The sequence below is a fragment of the Bos indicus genome, chromosome 4 (genome assembly GCF_029378745.1).
Source record: "Bos indicus isolate NIAB-ARS_2022 breed Sahiwal x Tharparkar chromosome 4, NIAB-ARS_B.indTharparkar_mat_pri_1.0, whole genome shotgun sequence".
NCBI classification, from domain to species: Eukaryota; Metazoa; Chordata; class Mammalia; order Artiodactyla; family Bovidae; genus Bos; species Bos indicus.
Genome location: NC_091763.1, coordinates 95342867 through 95365933, shown reverse-complemented (window position 1 = coordinate 95365933; position 23067 = coordinate 95342867). Strand labels below are relative to the sequence as shown.

Sequence of the window (23067 nt, the reverse complement as noted above, 5' to 3'; positions counted from 1 at the left end):
CCATTTCCTGGAGTGCACTCAAACTCATGTCCATCTAGTCAGTGATGCCATCCAGCCATCTCATCCTCTGTCATCTCCTTTTCCTCCTGCCCCCAATCCCTACCAGCATCAGGGTCTTTTCCAATTAGTCAACTCTTCACATGAGGTGGCCAAAGTACTGGAGTTTCAGCTTTAGCATCATTCCTTCCAAAGAACACCCAGGGCTGATCTCCTTTAGAATGGACTGGTTGGATCTCCTTGCAGTCCATGGGACTCTCAAGAGTCTTCTCCAACACCACAGTTCAAAAGCATCAATTCTTTGGCACTCAGCTTTCTTCACAGTCCAACTCTCGCATCCATACATGACCACTGGAAAAACCATAGCCTTGACTAGACGGACCTTTGTTGGCAAAGTAATGTCTCTGCTTTTGAATATGCTTTCTAGGTTGGTCATAACTTTCTTTCCAAGGAGTAAGCGTCTTTTAATTTCATGGCTGCAGTCACCATCTGCAGTGATTTTGGAGCCCAAAAAAATAAAGTCTGACACTTTCCCCATCTATTTCCCATGAAGTGACGGGACCAGATGCCATGATCTTCGTTTTCTGAATGTTGAGCTTTAAGCCAACTTTTTCACTCTCTTCTTTCACTTTCATCAAGAGGCTTTTTAGCTCCTCTTCACTTTCTGCCATAAGCATATCTGAGGTTATTGATATTTCTCCTGGCAAACTTGATTCCAGCTTGTGCTTCTTCCAGCACAGCATTTCTCATGATGTACTCTGCATAGAAGTTAAATAAGCAGGGTGACAATATACAGCCTTGACATACTCCTTTTCCTATTTGGAACCAGTCCGTTGTTCCATGTCCAGTTCTAACTGCTGCTTCCTGACCTACATAAAGGTTTCTCAAGAGGCAGGTCAGGTGGTCTGGTATTCCCATCTCTTTCAGAATTTTCCACAGTTTATTGTGATCCACACCACTTCTCGTGGATATCTAATTGACAGAACACTGAATTATGTTTCAATTTATTCTGCCATTTCAAGCAAAACCATTTAGTCTAGGAGCAGGCACCTACCCTAGAGCAGTACACTTATGCTCATATGACAACGTGTCAGAGGAAGTTCTTCCTAACTGCCTATACTTGATGGTGAGTAGCCAAACCAGTCAGGCCCTTTGGAGGGTTGAATATGAAATACAAAGAGGGAGTCAGCAGTGGGGAGAAACAAAAAGATTCACAGAGGGAAGAAAGCTGACATCACGTAGCAGCAGAAACCATGAGCAATAGAAACTGTGAGACAGAGAAAAGAATAGAAAGTACTTAGTAGCAAGGGCAACAGAATAGAGTCACAATAATAGCAGATAATTAGAGCACAAAGCAACAGATATTTACTGCCAAAGAGCCTGCAAGATAATCCAGCTGCTATGGCTGTCTTGTATGCTGAATCACCTTCCAGTCCCCACTGGTCATTACTTAAACTTAGATGGAGGCAACTTGAGTCTATCTCTGTTCTGAAAATTAAATTTTTGCCTCCTGGTGTCTGTATCAGTCAGGAAACTCACACTCCGCTGGGATTTTGACAATAATTTAATGAAGACACTATTTACGAAGGTGTAGGCAGGGTTTCTGGAGCGTAGGAAGTATTGAGGCACCCAAGGACTAGCGAGAGTAGAAGCCCAGGGCTGAAGAGACAAGGGATGGAAAAGGTGTTATGAGAGTCCTGAAGGAGCTCGAGCTGCGAAAGGGCATAGCTGCTGCCAGAACCTGGTGCTAAAGCAGAAGGAAGAAGAAATACCTCAACCTCTTTTTTTCTCCTACCCTTTGATACTTGCTGATGCCTCCCATTGGCTAAACCCAACAGTAAGCAAGAGGGCAATGGAGCCCAGGCGAGTCATCTGTAGATAACAGCCTCAGGGGCACAGAGCAGGGAATAGGAGGATAGGAGGCTGTCATGGGCTACCTAGTGCTCCTCGAAAAAATATATCCACATGCTACTGCCTGGGACCTGAGAAAATTAGAGTACATGCAAAGGATATGACTGAATTCAGGATCCCGAGTGGAAGAGCATACGAATCCTAGTTTACATGGATGGGCCCTAAGTGCAATCACATGTATCCTAATAAAAGAGAAGCAGGCGGAGTTCTGAGAGAGAAGAGGAAGCAACATGTCCACAGAATCAGAACTAGAGTGAAGTGGCCACAAGCCAGGGAATCCCGAAGCCATCAGAAGCTGGAAGAGACAAGGAACAGATTCATCCTTAGAGCCTTCGGAGGGAGCCTGGCCCTGCCAAAGCCTTGATTTCACGCTTCTGGCCTCCAGAACTTTGAGAAAATAAAATTATGTTGTTATTAGCCACCCAGTTTGGTAATTTGTTACAGCAGTCACAGGAAGCTAGTCCAGGGGCCAAACAGAGAATAAGGAGCGCAAAATCTATTCATCTTAAATGCTATGTTGACTAACATGATATCCCCAGTTACTCTGGAAATTCTTTTGCCTACCTTCGGTACTCCCTTTAGTACTTCCTTTTGGACCACTCATATGATTCAGATAAAAAGCTCCCTAGTTATAGTGACTTTTGCATACAAATATTTTTTCCTCCTAACTAGATTATAGATTCTCCTTTAGAATAAGAACCTTGTCTTGCCCATCTTTGTATCCCATGAAAATCCTAGCACAGTACTTTGAACAGAGTGCACATTCTGTAATTGGTAAATGAGAAAGAAAGCTTCCATTTGTCCATCCATAAATGGAAAATAACAATTTCCACTGACTTGCCTTTCAGAGATAATAATGGCAGTGTTTCCTGGAAACAATTTCTGTACCTGTAATAGAATGATAGAACTGAAACACCCATTCCTGCTGGAGCAGTTCCTTTAAAAAAAAAGAAAAACCATTTGGTTTTAGCGTGTTATCTATCCCATGTGGAGCTAAACCTGCTTGCAGTTTCACCCCAAGGAGGAAAAGGCAAGATAATTAAGAAAATACTAGAGCTGAATATTGTTTTTTTCCTCAGGAATTCTGATTCATCAAATAAATATGTATCAAAAGACTATTATGTTAAAGTACAGTCCATAAATGCTGGGGGAATACACACACATAGAATATGCTGTAATTCCAAGTTAGTAGTTGCCACACAACATGATGAATGCTTTTTTATAAAAACAAGATGCTACGGGACCAGAAGGAGCTCTATCGATGGGAAGTTTCACCAAAAAAAAAAGGTCACATTCAAGCTGGTCTTTTAGGATTTTATCAGGCAGAGCAAAGTCAAGAACATTTGGGGACCAAGAGAAATAACTTTGCTTGAGCTGTTGCCAAGCAAGCCACACCCTCAGTTCAGCCCTGTTGTATCCACAAAGACCTATTTTTATTCATTATCCTCATAGTTTCTTTTCAAGAGAGGAAGAGAATGCTGGGTACTTCCCTGTTTTGCACCTAGATTATTTTATATGTCACTGACAGATTATCAGGAGGGAAGGCAGAGGTTGACTTCTGACAAGTCAAATAATGAGTCCAAGTAGCCATCTTATAATGAATTAATGAAAACTCTTTTCTTTCCTGAGCTTCTCCCTCATTTCTGAAAACTGAGGCAGGCTATGCTGTGAGAGTGCGTGATACCACGCATAAATAGCTTTGAGGAAAGCAGGCAAGGAATGAAACTTCTCCCTGGTCTCACTACCCCAAATCAGGAGGCCCTTCTTTGTGGCAACGCCCCCTTGAAGGAGGATTATGGCTGGAGCCCTCTGTCCTCCCCTAGACTGACCTTCAGATGGCTCCTTGAGGAACAGTTCTGTCCGGGGCACCGCCCAGTGTTTCTCCCAGCCCAGCCCTGCTGGGCCTCTGAGACCAGAACTGTGCTGCGTATGAGTGGGAGGAGAAAACTCAGGAAAGCAGCCAGCAGACAGGGAAAGAGCAACCTAAACCCACCAAGGGGCAGAGGGTTCCCCATCCTCCCCCTGCAGCTTCCACTAGAAAACAGGGAAGCCGGGCAATCAGATTCCAGCCTGAAAGTACCCATCGCTTGTCCTTGTTTTCTCAAGAAGCCTCTACCTTCCAGACCTTGCCAGGAAGCCGGCGGCATTTTCATGAAGCAGTAATAACAAGGACAGAGCGTTCTAGCCTGCTGGAGCCTGCTGGCTGGTCACTCTTTCCACTGCCTTTTGTTTTCATGCAGCATTCCCTCACTTGCTTCTCAGATTCCTCAGGGCTTTGAAAAAGCCACAAATGCTCCACACAGTGACACCACCCAGCGGGCTGGCAGACATCGCTGACACGCACCCTGCCCTAAGCGATGGCATGTATGCAAGTCCTGACAACTGGCACCCAGCCACACACCTAGTAAAAGGCAAGACAGCTCCCAGAAAGCTAACATAGTCCCCCATCAACCCAGCTGTCAAAGGTGGGACTTTAAGTCCCCAGTCAGTGGGCTGGTCAATTATACACCCAACATCTACAACATATGTTGGGCAGTGGTACTTCTCTACCCATCTTCAAGGATCTAAGTACAGATAAATCCATCTATCCAATATAGATGTTACCAACAAAGTGCTAGAGCCCTTTCACCATATTAGACTGTGCGTACGTACATAGAGCTGATGCTCTCAATGATACAAATTTATTCATAATTACTGGGTTTCAGTATCACCTGTTTCAAACCACACTCCAGAGTTACCCTAACAGAATCTGTGAAAATAGGACTCAGATATGTGTAGTTTAAAAAAAAAAACTTGACACTGTTGGTTAAACTATAAAATGAGAGAAATTCTCATATATCATTGATGAGAGTAAGAAGTAGTTCAGCATCTGTGGAGAATAATCTAGAGAGCAATCTAGCGAAGTTGAGAATGCATAGTCTATTCCTTAATAACTTCTATTCTAGATATACTCCCTAGAAGAACTCTTATACAGGAGCCTATGGAGGCATACACCAGAACATTAATTATATAACAATTTGAAACAGCAAAAAACTAGACATAACAAATATCCACCTATAGATCATCCATTCTAGAATATTTATACAATGAGACTATATTGCAGTACTATATAGTATGTTATTACTATGTTATAAAAAATGAACTAGCTCTACAAGTATCACATGGATAAATCTTAAAAGCATGATGTTGAAAAAAGTTCTAGAAAAATATGTACACCATTTATGTACATGTTTAAACACCTAAAATGTATATATTTGTAGCAAAAATGTAAAAACATATGTGGGAAGGATTCTCACTATCTTTAAGAAACTGGCTATCTCTGAGGAGAGATGGAATGAAAGGGCCTTTTTTTGTAACTAAAATGTTTTACTTAGAGCTTAAAAACCTTAAGCAAATATGGCAAGTTGATATAATTTATTAAATCTGGATATTACATATATGTTGCATAAGTAACTCTGAGGGTCATCCATAGCAGAGGGATCTCTTGAAACTTTTAGGATTCTCAAATATTGAAATTCAAAGTTTGTTTATAGGGATGGCTCATATCAGTGAGCCTTCAGATCCTTTCTACTCTGTTTTTTTCAGACTCTCTAACTTTTAATTGTCTCTCCATCCCCTGAACTTTTCTAGAGCTCTAATTATCTGTGGTGTTCATTTGGTAATTCTGTACTTTCCTGCACATTGCTGAAACAAGCAATTATTCACTCAATAAGTTTATGTCTTACTTCTTGAATTAGGCTATCAGCTTCTTCAGAATAGGGATCATATCTTGTTCATTTTTGTATTTTTTATAATATTTAACACAGATTAAGCAGTAAAGCATATGATTAAGAATATAAGATAAAAACAAGTTCCGAAACGTGGCAGGATATAAGAACAATATACAAAAATCAATTGTATTTCTATACAATAGCAATGAACAGTCAGAATATGCAATCCTCTCCATATCTTACTGCTTTTTCTTTTTTCCTTTTTTCTCTTCTTTTTAATTTTTTTTTTTCAGAAATCATCAAGCTGATGCTACATTTCATATGGAAATGTAACCCAGAATAACCAAAACATTTTGGAAAAGGAAGAACAAATTTGGAAGATACACATTTCCTGACTTCAGAACTTATAAAAAACCTACAGAAATCAAGGTATAAAGCATAAGAACTCATGTTTAGATCAAAGGAATAGAACTGAATGTCCAGAAATAAACCCTCAAGTACATGGTCAATTTACTTTTTTTGACAAGGGACCCAAGACAATTCAATAGGCAAAAGGTAGTTTTCTCAATAAATACTGCTGAAACAACTGGGTTCAGTTCAGTTCAGTTCAGCCGCTCAGTTGTGTCCACTGGGTATCCACGTGTAAAAGAATGAAGTTGGGCTATACCTTACACCATACAAATAAATTAACTCAAAGTGGATCATAGACCTAAATGTAAGAGCTAAAACTACAAAACTCCTAGAAGAAAACAGAGAAAATGTTTATGACCTTGGATATGGCAAGGTTTCTTAGATATGCTGCCAAAAGCAGATGTGACCAAAAAATAAATAAATAAATCAGACTTCAAAATTAAAAACTTTTGTGCTTCACAGAACACCATCAAGAAAGTAAGAGGACAACAACAGAATGGGAGAAAACCTTTGCAAATTGTATATTGACAAGGAACTTATATCTAGAATATATACAAATGTATTATGACTCAATAATAAGAAGACAGCCCAGTTAAATCATGGGCAAGGAATTTGAATGAAATTCCTCCAAAGAATCTATACAAATTGCCAATACACACAAGAAGAGACACTAAGCATCACTAGTCATTAGGGAAATGCAAGTCAAAACCTCACAAGGGATAGCTGTTCACGCCCACAAGGATGGCTATAATAAGAACAGACAATAACAAGTGTTTGTAAGGATATAGAGAAATTGGAACCCTCACACACTGTGGGTGGGCATGTAAAATGATGCAGCCACTTTGGAAAACAGTTTGGTAGTTTCTCAAAATTCTAAGCATGGACTTACTATAATATTCATCAATTCCACTCCCAGGCACATACTCAAGAGAAATGAAAACATAGCTCCACACAAAAGCTTATACATGAACGTTCATAGCAGGGTTATTTGCAGTGGTTAAAAAATGGAAACAACCTATGTCCATGAAGTGATGAATGGGTAAACAAAATGTTTTACATGCATACAATGGAACATTTTCTGCATGAAGTACTGATGTATGTGACAACATGGATAAACTTTGAAAACGTTATGCTAAGCAAAAGAAGCTATTCACGAAAGACTATAGATTGTATTGATAGATAAGGTCTTTAATGAGGTTAAGTTAAAATGAAGTCTTTAAGGTGGGCCCTAATTCAATATGCACAGCAAGACACCAGGACTGCCCACGCCTAGAGAAAAGAACATCTGAGGACACACCAAGAAGGCAGACACGTGCGAGCCAAGGAGTGAGGTTTCAGGAGCAGTGAGACCTGCTGACATCTTGGACTTTTAGCCTTTAGCACTGTGAGAAAATAAACTGCTGCTGTTTAAACCACCCAGGCTAAGGTGTTTTGTCATGGCAGCTATAGCAAACTAACACAATGGTTTTTTTGAGTGTGTAACAATGCTGTGGTGTATAAGAAAGGCCTATGCTTTGAATTATTGTATTTTGCAGAGTGGCATCTTTTGATCACTTATATAATCAATTGCTAGAAATATGAGAACTCTCTAGAAGCTCAAGTTTAGTGCAATAGTTACCATGAACAGGCCCATAAAGCCCTGGCCTTTGAAAATGCCCTATTCACCTGTTCAAGAAGGTAAACACTTAGAAGATCTCTCCAGACCCATGGGATTTTCATAAATTGGTAGAGACTGATCCAGATCTGCTTATAACCAGGGAAAATGTCATTTAAAATGATGTTAATTACTGAGAACTTTTAATAACATGGGGAAATGATTATAATAGTAAGTAAAAATTCAGCATGCAAATTTAACATGTATAGAGAGAATCACCGTATCTGTATAATGATATGCATAGAAGAAAGACTTAATAGAAATATAGTCCAAGTTAATATTAGTTCCTCTTTGTGGTGAGACTATGGATTATTTTTGATTTATTATTTATACTTCTCTGTTATTTCTGAATTTTCCAAAGTGATCACATATTAGTTTACAATCACAAAATATGCTTACATTTTAAAAACTAAAAACTGAGGCAGAGGGTATATAACCCAATGCTGGGACTGAGAATCATCTCCAGGAGATATGGTTCCGGGACTCAGAGGTCAAATCTGTTAGAGATCCTCCCTTCAGACCTCTAATTCCCAATTCTAAATTTAGCCTCCTCTTTCTGGATTTATGTGGCCACCTCTCTTTCTCTCCCAATGACTCAACCCAATATCTCCCTTTCTCTTCCCCACCTTTTCCCCAACATTTGTACTCTGAGGCTACCCACAGTGACACACTGATAGCTGTGTCCTTCATGAGCAGTGTGGCTAAGAAGTAGCACAAAATGAGAGGAGGGGGTCAAGAGAAGGGAGATACTGAGGGAGACACTTCTGAGGTTTCCATCCTGTGGACATTTGACTCTCTTGGCCTCTGTCTGCTGCTGCTAAGTCGATTCAGTCATGTCCGACTCTGTGCGACCCCGTAGACAGCAGCCCAATAGGCTCCTCTGTCCCTGGGATTCTCCAGGCAAGAACACTGGAGTGGGTTGCCATTTCCTTCTCCAATGCATGAAAGTGAAAAGTGAAAGTGAAGTTGCTCAGTCGTGTCCGACTCTTATCGACCTCATGGACTGCAGCCTACTAGGCTCCTCCATCCATGGGATTTTCCAGGCAAGAGTACTGGAGTGGGGTGCCATTGCCTTCTCCGTGGCCTCTGTCTACCTCTCTCTTATTCCTTCTCCTTAGGGGAGGGGCTTAATTTGCTTTGTGAATTGCAAAGTACACATGGCAGGTTCAGCTTAGCTTCTCCTTTCTTTCAGAAGGTTATGTATCTACCTGCCCACAGTGAGGATATCACCTTAGTATTACCCCTCCGGGGGCAGGGTCCCCTTCCTGCTCCCACTGCTACTCCCAGCGTGAGAGGTCCTACTCTGGTCAAATTTTACTTGTGACTGGGTAAACAAGTTGACCTAACTCCTTTAGTATTTAGCAATCCATTATCTCCTACAATAAACAGCCTTTATCAACAATCGAAGTGGCATTTTGGTCTCTATCTGCTCACTCTTTTGTTTCATTTTACCAGTTGACCAGAACCCAGGATAGGGATTGGGGGAAAGAATTGGAACTTCTCAGAAACTTGAAAAAGGAAATAATACTTGTTAAGAGCCAGCTATGTGCCCAGCACTAAAACATGTTTTACATATGTTCACTTATTTAATCCCTAAAACCACCCCCATATTTTACATTATTTTCCCATCTCACAGAAAAAGAAACTGAGGCTCAGAGAGGTTAAGAATTTGCCAAAGTCTCACAGCTAAAGCGTGGCTGATGTCTCTGACTTCAAAGCCCAAGCATTTTCCACTGCATAAGACATTGTTTTCAGGTGGCACCAAGGCACTCCTCAGCGACTGAGGCAACAATCTTATCTTTCTTAATACTTCATCCTAACCATTTGATCTTGGAGAAGGCAATGGCACCCCACTCCAGTACTCTTGCCTGGAAAATCCCATGGACAGAGGAGCCTGGTAGGCTGCAGTCCGTGGGGTCACTAGAGTCAGACAGGACTGAGCGACTTCACTTTCACTTTTCACTTTCCTGCACTGGAGAAGGAAATGGCTACCCACTCAGTGTCCTTGCCTGGAGAATCCCAGGGACAGGGAAGCCTGGTGGGCTGCCGTCTATGGGGTCACACAGAGTTGGACACGACTGAAGCGACTTAGCAGCAGCAGCAGCAACCATTTGATCTATCATCCTAACCTTAATCTATCAGTGCAAGGGAGGAAACCAGGATACAACCAAAAAACAAGGAGCAAGGAAATTACAAAGAAACATCAAGAAATGTATTTTTCCCCAGTTTTCTTGGGGACTTTTGGACAAATGGCCTTCCCTGCCCCCCAACTTGTGCTCTGGATTCCCCCAGTTGTAAAATAATTCAATAATACCCAATCCTCATTAGGTCAGATCACATGTCATGCTTCCCTGAGACTGGCCTCATCATGGTTGTCCTTTTGCATCCACTTGCTATTAAAAAAACAAACAAATGTATGTCATATTGCTCTGGATAGCACATGGAGTAAGAATAATTATGTTGAATAATGAATCAGCTTATCAGTATATGAAAACCAGAAGTACTGAACTGATGAACAGAAAATGATTTTAAAATGCCAGTCGTAGGGGCTGACCCTTTAAAGAGACAAGCTGAGGAAGATGTTTTGATGTGACCCCTGGAGGACAGTCTGCTGGCAGGCTAAACCACAGCCAACTGAGAGGGCCAACTACTCCCCAGATGCCTAAGGACCAGGAGCATTTCCAGGAGCTCAAACCACTGCTACTTTCTTCTCAACCTCCCAACAAAAGCTCAGAAAGTGCAAGGGCACCCCACAGGCCACTGAGCACATTCCCAATTGTCCTCTAGGGAAATCTGATGCTAAAAAATGGACCTTTTCCAAAATAGTGGTTCAAACCAGATGAGGAATTACAGAGAAGACAGCCTTCCATGGTAAATACCCAGCCTCCAAATCCCCAATGTCTTCATTAGGGGACTGAAAACACAGGCACACCAGCTGGTCTCCACTGCTTTGAAGCACTGTGGCACAGTGGAAAGAGCAATGCTGTAGGGCTGGAAATAAGAGACTAGCCTTCTAGTCTCCAGCTCTGCCAAGTTTTAGCTGGGTGACCTTGACAAAGGTACTTAAATTCTCTGGGTCTCACTTTCCTCATTTGTTAAATGAGGTTTGATTAAACCATGGTGCCTTCTGGTTCTGAAATCCTATCTTCCATCTTAATATTCCCACCTTACATTTAAAGAAAATCACAGCAGGTTCTTGGGTGTTGTGTTTATTGGAGATCGTGCCTCTAACCTTTTCAATATTTTCATTGGCTTTCCTTCCACAAGATTAAACCTAAATTCTTTAGCATGACATTCAAGGTTCTTTGAGATCAGTCCATGCCTAGCTATTCAGCTGCCCTCCTCTTGCTCTCACCAATCATGTATTCTGTTCTGGCTATACTGGTCTATTTGTATGCCCCGTGCAATTTCAAATACTTACTGAGCATGTATTCTGTGCTAGACTCATCAGTAAGTCTTTTCACATATTGTTTACTTTATATTAATTAAAATAGAGCTCACTGCTATACAAACAAGCTATGTAGGGTCAATAGATTAATGTAATAGATTAGTCAAGTAACAGTTCAGGGTGGCAAGCCACCTTCCACCCAGGGTCCTTCTATTTTGCAGCTCCTCCATCCTCTAAGTTTCAGAGTCCTTTACTTCCAAAGCTAATAGCCAGGAAAGACAAGGAAGAAAAGGCACACCTACTCTTATCCTGGCCGAGAAATGATGTACATCACTTCTGCTCACATCCAATTAATGAGAACCAATCGTTTGATTCCCCCAGAAGTATAAGGCATTAGAAACTGGTTGGGCCAACTCCCAGAACATTTGATGCTATGGAAGAAGAGCATGAGTCTTGGATGGTCAGCTAGGCATTTCATGCCCTTCCTTGATCTGTGCTTAGTAATGTCTTATTCACCCTTCAAACCTCAGTCCAAGTGCTACCTTCGTTGTGAAGTCTTCTCTGACCTACATAGGCAGTTCTGTTGTTCAGTTATCAGTTGTGTCTGACTCTTCGCAACTCCATGGACTGCAGCATGCCAGGCGTCCCTGTCCCTCACCATCTCCCAGAGTTTGCCCAAGTTCATTTCCATTGCAGTTCTAGGTCCTTCTTTTTCTATGCCTCATGCACTTTTCACATTTCCCCATTATGACAATTATCATAATGTACTGTGTGGTTTGCTTGCCAGTCTACTCAACTGGACTATGAGCCTTAAGGGCAAAAATGCTGTCTTTTTATTTTTGTATTTGGAAATCTTAGCATGCATGTGTCGGAGAAGGCGATGGCACCTCACTCCAGTACTCTTGCCTGGAAAATCCCATGGACAGAGGGGCCTGGTGGGCTGCAGTCCATGGGGTGGCTAGGAGTCAGACACGACTGAGCGACTTCACTTTCACTTTTCACTTTCATGCACTGGAGAAGGAAATGGCAACCCAGTCCAGTGTTCTTGCCTGGAGAATCCCAGGGACGGGGAAGCCTGGTGGGCTGCCGTCTCTGGGGTCGCACAGAGTCGGACACGACTGAAGCGACTTAGCAGCAGCAGCATGCATGTGTGCATACTAAGTTGTGTCCAGCTCTTTGCGAACTCCTGAACTGTAGCCCACTAGGCTCCTCTGTCCATGGAATCTTCCAGGGAAGAATACTGGAGTGGGTTACCATTTCCTTCTCCAGGAGATCGTCCCAACTCAGGGATTGAACCCGCATCTCTTGTGTCTTATGCATTGGCAGGCGCGTTCTTTACTACTGCGCCACTGTGGAGTGCTTGGTAATAGTAGTTTTACAATGAGATTTAATGAATTAATGTTAATGAATATTATCAGTGAGTGTATGAATGAATGCCTTAAGGAAAAGAAGTTGGTTTTTACAGAGGAACAAAACCTCAGTTTACAAAGTATATTGATGATTCAATCTTATCCATAATGCTAAAAGGAAAATAAGCTTTCCATACAAATGTTACAATTATAATCAATATTTTATATTATTATCAATATTCCTTTAGCATCTCCCTGAGGGTAGGGACCATATACATTTTGTTCTTTGATCTGACTCCACCATCTAGCACACCATCTGGCACATAGTAGGAACTCAGTAAATATTTCAGGAAGAGTGAAAGGATATAGAAATGAATGAAGACGGGCACCCTTAATCCCATGAGCCGCACAATAAGTACATGGCTTACATTACAAGAGAAAAGTGTTGATGGGGAGGTGAAAACTTACACCACAACTAGAAAAACAGAACAGAGCGCACATCAGGACTCTTACTATCATTACCTCGTACAAGCTATGTCATCATCCTCTTTATATAAGAAGATGAACAAACATAATTGGAGGAAACTAGAATCTCAGTGGCTATAGTTGCCTGTGAGTAAAATTAGGACAAATGGATGTCTCTAAAATGGCTGTACTATGAAATAGCCTTTATAAATTGGTTAATGAGAGAAGCAGGAAGCAAGAGTGCAGACAATTACGGAGTCGTGACAACTGTGAAAAACATATTGAGAAAAGACGAAAACATGTTTTTCATAGTTTCTGAAGAGGTGAAGGGGACAACAGAGGATGAAATGGTTGGATGGCATCACCGACTCGATGGACATGAGTTTGAGCAAGCTCCGGGAGTTGGTGATGGACAGGGAAGCTTGGTGTGTTGCAGTCCATGAGGTTGCAAAGAGTCGGACATGACTGAGCAGCTGAACTGAACTGAGATGAGAGACAATTCTACAATGTTTATAATACATTTATTCTCATAGGTCCCATGTGACAAAGTTTGGATTAGATATTGCAGATGGCTTCAAGGGGATTACTTCCCAGACTTTGTCATGAGAAGCATTTGACAAGAAGGACAAAGTGCAAATGCATAAGCAACTTCCAATCAGAACCTCTGCACGGGCTTGGCCAGGTATCCTGAAACTCTGGGAAGTCCTAAACATAAACAAGTAAGTTTGCAGTGTGAACTGATCTGTGATGGTAACAAAGTCGGTGCTGATACTGACGGATTTTTTGTATGAACTGACCAAGGTGTTAATGGTAGGTCTAGGCATCAAGTAACCTGAAAAATAAGACAGTACACTTTTGCAAACCTTTGATGATACATGAGCTTGAAACCACTGGCCTGCCCTGAGGAGCTATCTGTCTCCCACTGTGGCAGGAACTGCTATGAGCTCAGCACACAGATGGACTAAGCTTCCTAGCCTCTTTTGAAATTGGGCAGAGCTATATGCCAGAGTTCTGGCAAATAGAAAGTGGGTGGAAGGACTGGATGCCAGTTCCAGGTCTGGCCCATGGAAAGCCTCCTGTGTAATATACAGCAGGCTCTCTCCCTACCCACTGGCTGAATGGAGAGGATTCTGAGAACCTAGAGGAAGCTAGAGCCATGTGTTGGAAGAAGTCTGTGAATTACTGCATAGATTTACCACTGCATGCCACACATCTCCACCCCTACTAATTTATATTATACTATATAGTCAAGAACAATAGCTTTTCATTGGGCCAAACCATTATTTTGAAGTCCCTTGTTATAACAGTTAGCTTATCTTGACTAATACATCCTATTTCTGAACTTTCCTCCTGGTCACAAGTAGGAAGAGGGGCTAGGGTAAATTTCAAGAGTCTCAGTCTCCAGCTTCAGAGGATCAAGACAAAAGACGACATCAGAGACAAAGCTCAACATAAGGGAATATCATATTTAGCAGAATTCTAGAGTTACATTTAAAGCTTAGACATCCCCATAGAGCTAAAGCCATGCATGTGAGTCTCTGCTTATCTAACTAGTCCCCTCTGGGGGTTTTCATACTCTTGAGAGTACAGTGAATAATCATCTCCCAAACATAGTTATCATATGAACCCTCAGTATAGTCCATTCAAATTTATGTGCTTAGGATCTAGTCAGATAATATGTGTGTGCTTAGTTACTTAGTCATGTTCAACTCTTTGTGATCCCATGGACTGTAGCCCACTAGGCTCCTCTGTTCATGGAATTTCCCAGCCAAAAGATACTGGAGTGGGTTGCCATTACCTCCTCCAGGGGATCTTCCCAACCCAAAGATCGAATCTGAGTCTCTTGCACTGGCAAGCGGATTCTTTCCCACTGCGCCACCTGTGAAGCCCCTAGTCAGATAGCACAACATTTAAAACCTGTTTTGCTTTTTACTAAACATGGTAATTATGAAGAAGAAAAAATCAACTAGTAAGTAACTTTGTGTTTGAAGGTATATTTTTAAAGTGATTATGCAAGGTTTGGTTGAATAAAATACTAATGAAATTATGGGGGAGCCAACCAAGCACTGTGGCAAAAAAAAAAAAAAAAAAAATGAGGCCTTTTAGTGCTTGCCTGAAGATGTTATTGGGAAACTTTTGTTTACTTGCCAGACTTTGAAAATTAAATCCTTCTTCAAGTAGCCTCGGGTGTTAAGGACAATAAATAAGATGTGCTGATTGAAAACATTTTAAAAAACAACTTGTTATAGCTTTTAAAATAACAAGGGATAAATTCAGCTTGAAATGGGATATACCAAATTCATATGGCCTGCTCGATAAAACACCAAGCTTTAAAGCTGGATTCTACAGGTCATCATTGTATTGATTCTCTACCAAATGAAATTTTGCAGGGGCCTGCGACAATAGCCCTAGGAAATGCTAGGTAGCTTCTACCTGTAAACCTGATCCCATTAACGAAAGGGGCAACTGATCTCCCTATCTTGAAAGTGCATAGATAAAGGGATGAACTGGAAGTTGGTCATGATTCAGAGGGAGGAAAAGGTAAGAGATTTAGGAGAAGAGTCCCTGAGGGCTTAGATGAAAGAATCAGTCTTGAAATAGTACTTTTCAAGAAATAAATTCTCTTGCCCTATTTTCAAGAGGTACAAACTAAACTATAATGATCCTCTAAATTTTCTAAAACCTCATCTTCTATCCCTTTTTCCAAGGCACTCCATTCCTTTGTCTTCCCACCTAAAATCTCTGGCTACAGTTAGATCCTGGAGAAGGAAATGGCTACCCACTCCAGTATTCTGGCCTGGAGAATTCCACGGACTGTATAGACCATGGGGTCGCAAAGAGACACGACTGAGCAACTTTCACACACAGTTAAGACCTGGTACTTCTTGAAGTACCACAGCTCTGTCTAAAATCACATAGGAATCCAGCAGACAAATAAGGCTTCCCAGGTGGCGCTAGTGGTAAAACCCACTTGCCAATGATGGGACTCAAAAGATGCAGATTCTATCCCTGGGTCGGGAAGATCCTCTGGAGAAAGAAATGGTAACCTGCTCCATTATTCTTGCATGGAAAATTCCATTGACAGAGGAACTGGGCTATAATCCATGGGGCCGCAAAGAGTCAGACGAGACTGAGCACACACCCACAGACAGACAGGTGGACTTAAGGAAATGTTGATAAGGTATGGTTGGGGAACTGACTTAAGGCTATCTCCCTCAAGATAGGATCTTTGATTAACACAAAGGATGTGTGGACTCCTTGTGCAGACTTGGCAGGAGTTCTTCAGGGGGAATCTGTGTGACCATGTAAGCTGTTACATGAGTGCTTCCCAACCTATTATCTCAATGATCAGATTCATTTCCCCCCCAAAGCTATAAGCTTTGAAAGAGTTTCATCTACTAAAGAAAATATACTAAGAATTTTTAGGTACCAGGTATTGCATTAATATGTGCTTTACACACATTATCTAAAATCCTCAAATACTCTGAAAAATAGAAACGATTACCCCATCTTACAGACGAGTAAACTAAAGTTCAGATGTGTTAAATAATTAGCCCAAGTCTTACTGTTAGAAACTAAATTCTGATTGGTCTTACCTCCATACCCACATTCTTGCCAATAGATTCTCTACCCTACAGATAATACACACAACCAACCAGAAATTCATATTGTGAAGACACATCTTTATTATGAGTCAGTGTGGCATAATCCCCCATATTCCAGACCTCTGCCTCCCCACAAAAGAGAAAAGCTTTGCATTACTTAGTCAATCTGCTCAGGCTTTATTGTGAGTAAATATACAATGTCTTCTAGGCTTTTTTAAAGTATTGGACATGGTTCAAGTAAGTCCATTACTATCTGACTCTGAGATCCCAGAAAAAGTACCTTTACTGCCTCCCCTATCTAACTGGTAACTTGCAAGCCAAAAGCTTTAAAAATTACAGAATAAATGGAGAAAAAGGATATTACTAATTCCAGTAGTAAAATGAAAATTGTTAGGCCAGTATCCTAAGATTAAGTTCTCTCCTGATACGCAGAAAATTTCCAACAACTCCCTTGTTTTTGTGCTAGCTGAAAAACAAATAACAAAAACAAACATAAAAAGCAATCAAGCAATAGTAACCTAAAAGCCCTTCTGGGTATCCAGAAATACAGGACAAACTTGAGCAAAGTTTAACTGGCTAGATATTTAACTATTGTAAAATGAAAGTGTTTATTTGGAGATTTTAAAATAACTCATCTTCCTTAGAAACCCAAATTCTTACTTTTAGTAATGAACTCCTTTAACCTAGTTGCTTATATTTTCAATGGATTAGTTATTTATAGCAACTCAAAGATAAGAAGTAAACATCAACCAAAGAGAACAGATGCATACTTTTTCCTCACCCTTGAATTTGAACAGTACTCAAGAAACATCTAAAGATCTGGCTATTTTGCATCCAAAGAAAATGCTCTTCCTTAATTGTTTAGAGTCTAAAGTGGTTTTGGTTGGGGGGAGGAATGGAAGGCCAATGGAGAGTTATTTTAAAATGCCATAAAAGAGTCTTCTGTATCTGAACTCTCCAAAGTGTTCTGTCTTAAATACGTGTTAGCAAAAAGATTTGTTTATTCATAGCTAAATTCTGACTAATGACTGATTTCAGAGTACCTTTTTCTGGGCTCAGAGAAAAAGTAGTCTCTGCTAGACTTCATATTCCAGAAAGTTCTGCCCTGACTGACCAACCTCCGAGATAAACGAGCTCCTGCATCAACTCCATAAAGAGGATAAAACCTCAGTCTTAATCTTCTTATCCTTTACACAGGATAAAGGCTGTCTCCTAGGTGTCAGGCAACAACTCAGAGCCCTTTTATCTGAACATTCAAAGTAGGGATGATCATTTTAACACAGTACAAGTAGACAGGTTCTCTTTTTAAAACCCATTTTTTAAACTGGCTCTCATCACCTTCACCCAGTGATCAGTATTAGCTTTATTAGTAGTGGGACATTCAGATATAATGTAGGCCTAATACGAGGCAGTAGGAAGTATACAGCATTCCCCAATGGAGAATTCTTACCAAAATGTTTAATCTGATTCTTCTCAAGTTTTTAGATCCAACCTTGAGTTTACAAGAAATACAGAGGACAGAAGAACAAGTTTAACAACACCAAGAGGAAACAATCAGACAAATCTAGCAAGTGGGACATTCTGTAGAACAATTTGCCCAGAATGGTTGAGAAGTCAATGTCATGAAAAGAAAATGCATGTGGGTGTGGTGCTGTGAGACGGGTCTAGATTAGGAGCCTTAAGAAGCACCAGAACCAAATGAGATATGTGGACCTTGTTTAGTTAGCCATCTTTAAAAGATATTTGCGGGGGGAAGGAAAAAAGGGAGACATTCTTAAAGGGTATATAGTTTGTTTGGCATAATGAAAAAGTTTTGGAAATAGTGGTGGTGATTACACGTAGTGAATTTACTTAATGCCACTGAATTGAATACTTTAAAATGGTAAATTTTACATTATGTATACTTTACCACATATTTTTAAAAAGATATTTTGGGAACAAATAGTGAATATTTGAATGTGGGTGGGTATTTAAATACTATTGAGAAGTTATATGAATTGTGTGAAATGTGATAATGGAACTGTGTACCTAACAAAGATGTGTATATTATTTAGAGATGAATGTTGAAATATTTAGGGGGGAAATATATTTTATATATATATATATATATATATGCTTCTATGAGTGAAAAGTGAAAGCTTCAGTTGCTCAGTCGTATCTGACTCCTTGCAACCTCATAAACTATAGCCTTCTAGGCTCCTCTGTCCATGGAATTCTCTAGGCAAGAATACTGGAGTGGGTTGCCATTCCCTTCTCCAGGGAATCTTCCCAACCCAGGGATCAAACTCGGATCTCTTGCATTGCAGGCAGATTCTTTACCATCTGAGCCACCAGGAAAGCTCCATATGCTTCTATAACTTGCTTTAAATAACTCCAGCAAAAAAGAAGAAAAAGGAAAACTTGAGAACATCTGGCAAACTTTTAGCAATTGTTTGATCTAGGTGATGAATATTGGATATTCATTATACTATTCTGATTCCTTCTCTCTATCAGAATTCTGCAAAGGAATCACGGACAAATCACCCTTCTGTAAAACAGCACAAACAATGATTGGAATTCTGAACTGGAGATATAAGTTACTTTGAGGTGATGCTCTCTGGAAGGCCAGAATGTCCAGGGTAAGGAGGACAGTGGCACAGGATGAGTGTTGGTGGTTAGAGTCATGTAACCCTAACAGAGGTGTTACATATAAAAAAAGCAGCTGAAAAGAAAGTTCAAAAGGGAGAAGCAAAAGTTTCAACCCAAAACCAGAGTGCCGGAAATCTGCACAGAGAATCATTGCTCTCAGCTATAACTGGCTCCTCTGCTACCCCTACGTCCTCCCTTGGGGTTTGGGCTGCTTAATTGCACTGAAAGGTCAAGAATTGTTGCAGCTCTGGGAGCTAAACAGAAAGGAAAAGGACTATTTTCACCAAAGGCACTGTAGGTCACTTCCTTTTTACAAAACAATGCACCATAATGCAAGTCAAGATTGTGTCTCTCCTGTACAGTTTTGAAGTTCATCTCCATCCTCATACTTCGTGAAGAGAACTTTAGTAAACCCTGACTAGAAGTGCACCCAGAAGAGAAAAGAAGAAGACTTTGAAAAAGAACCACCCAGAGCACTAATATAGGAAATTCATGGCTTCCCCTGCCCAAAATACCTGATAACATCTGCAAAGCGCTTCATTTATACCAACAATTGTAACCTTGTTATAAAACACAAATTGCTTTAATAATTCTTCAATTTCCCTATGGGTTAAAATCTTCCTTGGAAATCTTGAAATGAACAGCTTCTTCTCATGGATCTTTGATTTTAATGGCACTGTGAAGCATTCTTACTCACCAAGGTATTCTGCTCAGGTTTGGTTTGACCTGTCTTCTCTGCTACCTGCATCTCTGTATCTCTGTCAGGAACCTTCCTCTGACTACAAGCATCAAGAGAGGAACGTGAATCTTCTTTCTATCCTCTCCTTCCTACTCTGCTAGAGGGGAGAGTACCTTGATTGTAGGCAGAGATCTACATTTACAGTGAGTAGGGTCGCTGGTCCTTCCTCATCCTCCTTCTGTCTCCACCCTCTTCCTTCCCTCTCTTTTCTCCTTCCAGGCAGCATCATCAATTTACGAGGGCAACTCTCCCTCACACTACAAAGTTCAGCTATTAGTTCAGCTATTTTGTTCTTCTCCATTCTCTCCAATGTTCCTGATTGCTCTCTTATCAACACACCCAGAGGAGAGTGATAACACTGCAAGATTCAAGTTTGGACTTAGGGCAAAGAAAAAATGTCCCCTAAATCTTCTAACTTGGTTGTCAGATCTAGACCAGTTTAACAGAGAGCTCTGTATTAACATTTTAGGTGCAGCCTGATTAACAAAATATTATATCACTATTGACTCTACTATCTGGGCAAAATCTGGATTTAGGTTTTCTTTTATCCTTTGTCCTAGTAATACTTTAATCTATCTATCCATCTATTCATCCAACCATCCATTTGTTCATGTATCTATCTTTCATCCATCTTTCTATATATATCTAACAGCTTTTTTGAGATATACATCACATAATATACAATTCACCCATTTAAAGTATACCGCTCAATATTTTTATTATATTTACAGAGTTGTGTAAACATAACCACAGTCAATTTTAGAATATTTTATCACCCCCCCAAAAGAAACTTTGTACCCATTAGCAGTCACTCTGCATTTCCTCCTAACCTCCTCCATCAAACCTCAGCAATTAAGCAATTGCTACTCTATTTTCTGTCTCTATAAAGTAGCTTTTCTGGATATTTCATATAAATGGAATCAAGCTTTTTTCACGTAGCATGGTGTGTTCAAAGTTTATCCATGTTGCAGTAATTCATTCTTTTTCATTGCCAAATAACATCCACTGTATGGATATACCATATTTTATTTAACCATTCATCAGCTGATAGACATTTGGATTGTTTTCTTCCTTCCTTTTTTCCTTTCTTCCTCCCTCCCTCCTTTTCTTTCTTTTTTTGTAGACTGGAATAGCATAACCATTTTCAATAGCCAAAGAATGGAGAAGCAGGACTCTAGTTCAGGAATCAGCTTCTCTGGATTGTTTCTAATTTTAGACCATTATGAGTACTGCTGCTATGATCATGCATGTACAGTTTCTGTGCTGACATATATTTTCATTTCTTTTGGTTGTATATGTAGGAGAGAAGTTGATGGGTTATATAGTATCCATCTGTTGTAGTCTATTGAGGAGCTGCCAGACAGATTTCCAAAGTGGCATACCATTTTATATTTCCACCAGAATGTATAAAAATTCCAATTTCTCCACATCGTCACCAAACCTTAACATTATCTGTCGTTTTGATTATAGCCATCCTAGAGAGTACGAAGAGGTATCTCAGTTTAGATTTAAAAACATTTTTTTAAATTTATTTTATTCATTTAGTTTTTATTTTATTTTTGGGTGCTCTGGGTCTTCATTGCTGCATGCAGGCTTTCTCTAGTTGCAGAGAGCCTGAGCTACTTTCGAGTCGAGGTGTGTGGGTTTCCCACCGCAGCGGCTCCTCTTGTTGTGGAGCACTGGCTCTAAGGCCCATGGGCTTCAGTAGTTGCGGCACAAGGGCTCAAGAGCACAGGCTCAGTAGTTGTGGTGCACAGGCTTAGTTGCTCCACGGCATGTGGGATCTTCTTGGACCAGGGATCAAACCAGTGTCCTCTGAGTTGCAAGGCAGATTCTTAACCACTGGACCGCCAGGGAAGCCCTCATTTTAGTTTTGATTTGTGTTTCCCTGATGGCTAATGATGTTGAGCATCTTTTCATGTGCTTGTTAATTGGCCTTTTTTGTATATCTTCCTTAAAGGAATGTTTATTCAAATTCTTTGTTGATTTTATTTTTTTAGGGTATCAAATGTGATTGATTTTTATTGTTTTTGTAAGCAATTTAGGGTCCTCTGGGTACATCCATTTTGGGAGGAAACCAGGTTGCTTTTGTAGGGCATGCCTGATGTGGTCCTAAGATTGGTTCACACGGTTTTATTTATTTTAAAAAGGACTTTTTGGAGTATAGTTGATTTACAGTGTTGTGTTATTTTCAGGTGTACATCAAAGTGAATCATTTATATTTATATATATATATATAATATATATATATATATATATATATGCTGCTGCTGCTAAGTCACTTCAGTCGTGTCCGACTCTATACGACCCCATAGACGGCAGCCCACCAGGCTCCTCTGTCCCTGGGATTCTCCAGGCAAGAATACTGGAGTGGGTTGCCATTTCCTTCTCCAATGCATGAAAGTGAAAAGTGAAAGTGAAGTCGCTCAGTCCTGCCTGACTCTTAGCGACCCCGTGGACTGCAGCCTACCAGGCTCCTCCGTCCATGGGATTTTCCAGGCAAGAGTACTGGAGTGGGGTGCCATTGCCTTTATACACATATATACATATATAAAACTAGTTAGTATAATCCTTTTTATTTTTGTGGAGTTGATAGTAATGTCCTCTTTTATTTCTGATTTTAGTAATCTGAATCTTCTTTCTTCGTTTTTTGGTCAGTCTAGCTAAAGGTTTGTCATTTTGTTGATCTTTTCAAAGAACCAGCTTTGGGTTTTGTTCATTTTCTCTATTGTCTTTCCTATCTTTTGTTTTATTAATTTCTGCTCTAATCTACTACTTCCTTCCATCTGCTTGATTTGGACTTAGTTTGCTCTTCTTTTTCTAGTTTCTAAAATGGAAGAATAGGTTATTGATCTGAGATCCTTTTCTTTTTTTCTCTTCAACATAAGCATCCACAGCTGTACATTTCCTTCTAAGAACTGCTTCGGTACATTCCATAAGTTTTGTTATGTTTTGCTTTTATTTTCATTCATCTCAAAATATTTTCTAATTTCTTTATCAGGTTTTTTTTTTTTTTTTGACCTATTTGTTATTTAGGAGTAAATTATTTACCATCCAGATATCTGTGTATTTATCAAATTTCCTTGTCTTATTGATTCTACTTTATTTCCATTGTGGTCAGAACTCACGCCTTTTATAACTTCAAACCTTTGAAATAACCTAGAGTATAGTCTATCTTGGAGAATAGTCCATATTCATATGAAAAGAATG

At 40.2% G+C, this 23067-nt stretch overlaps 1 protein-coding gene and 1 long non-coding RNA gene across 7 annotated transcripts in view; one reads left to right on the top strand and one right to left on the bottom strand.

Annotated features, from left to right (window-relative positions):
• Positions 1-20370, top strand: part of LOC139182613 (uncharacterized) — a 50662-nt gene extending 30292 nt beyond the window's left edge. The window contains exons 2-4 of one of the 2 annotated variants that reach the window (XR_011566125.1): positions 5912-6047; positions 13419-13604; positions 18984-20370. This is a non-coding gene — a long non-coding RNA (uncharacterized lncRNA). Of the gene's footprint in view, positions 1-5911; positions 7549-13418; positions 13605-18983 lie in introns of those variants that run through there. The other variant, XR_011566126.1, reaches the window with a different exon arrangement.
• The window catches only part of MKLN1 (muskelin 1), a 391490-nt gene that overhangs the window by 245618 nt on the left and 122805 nt on the right, over positions 1-23067 (bottom strand). The window lies entirely within an intron of this gene.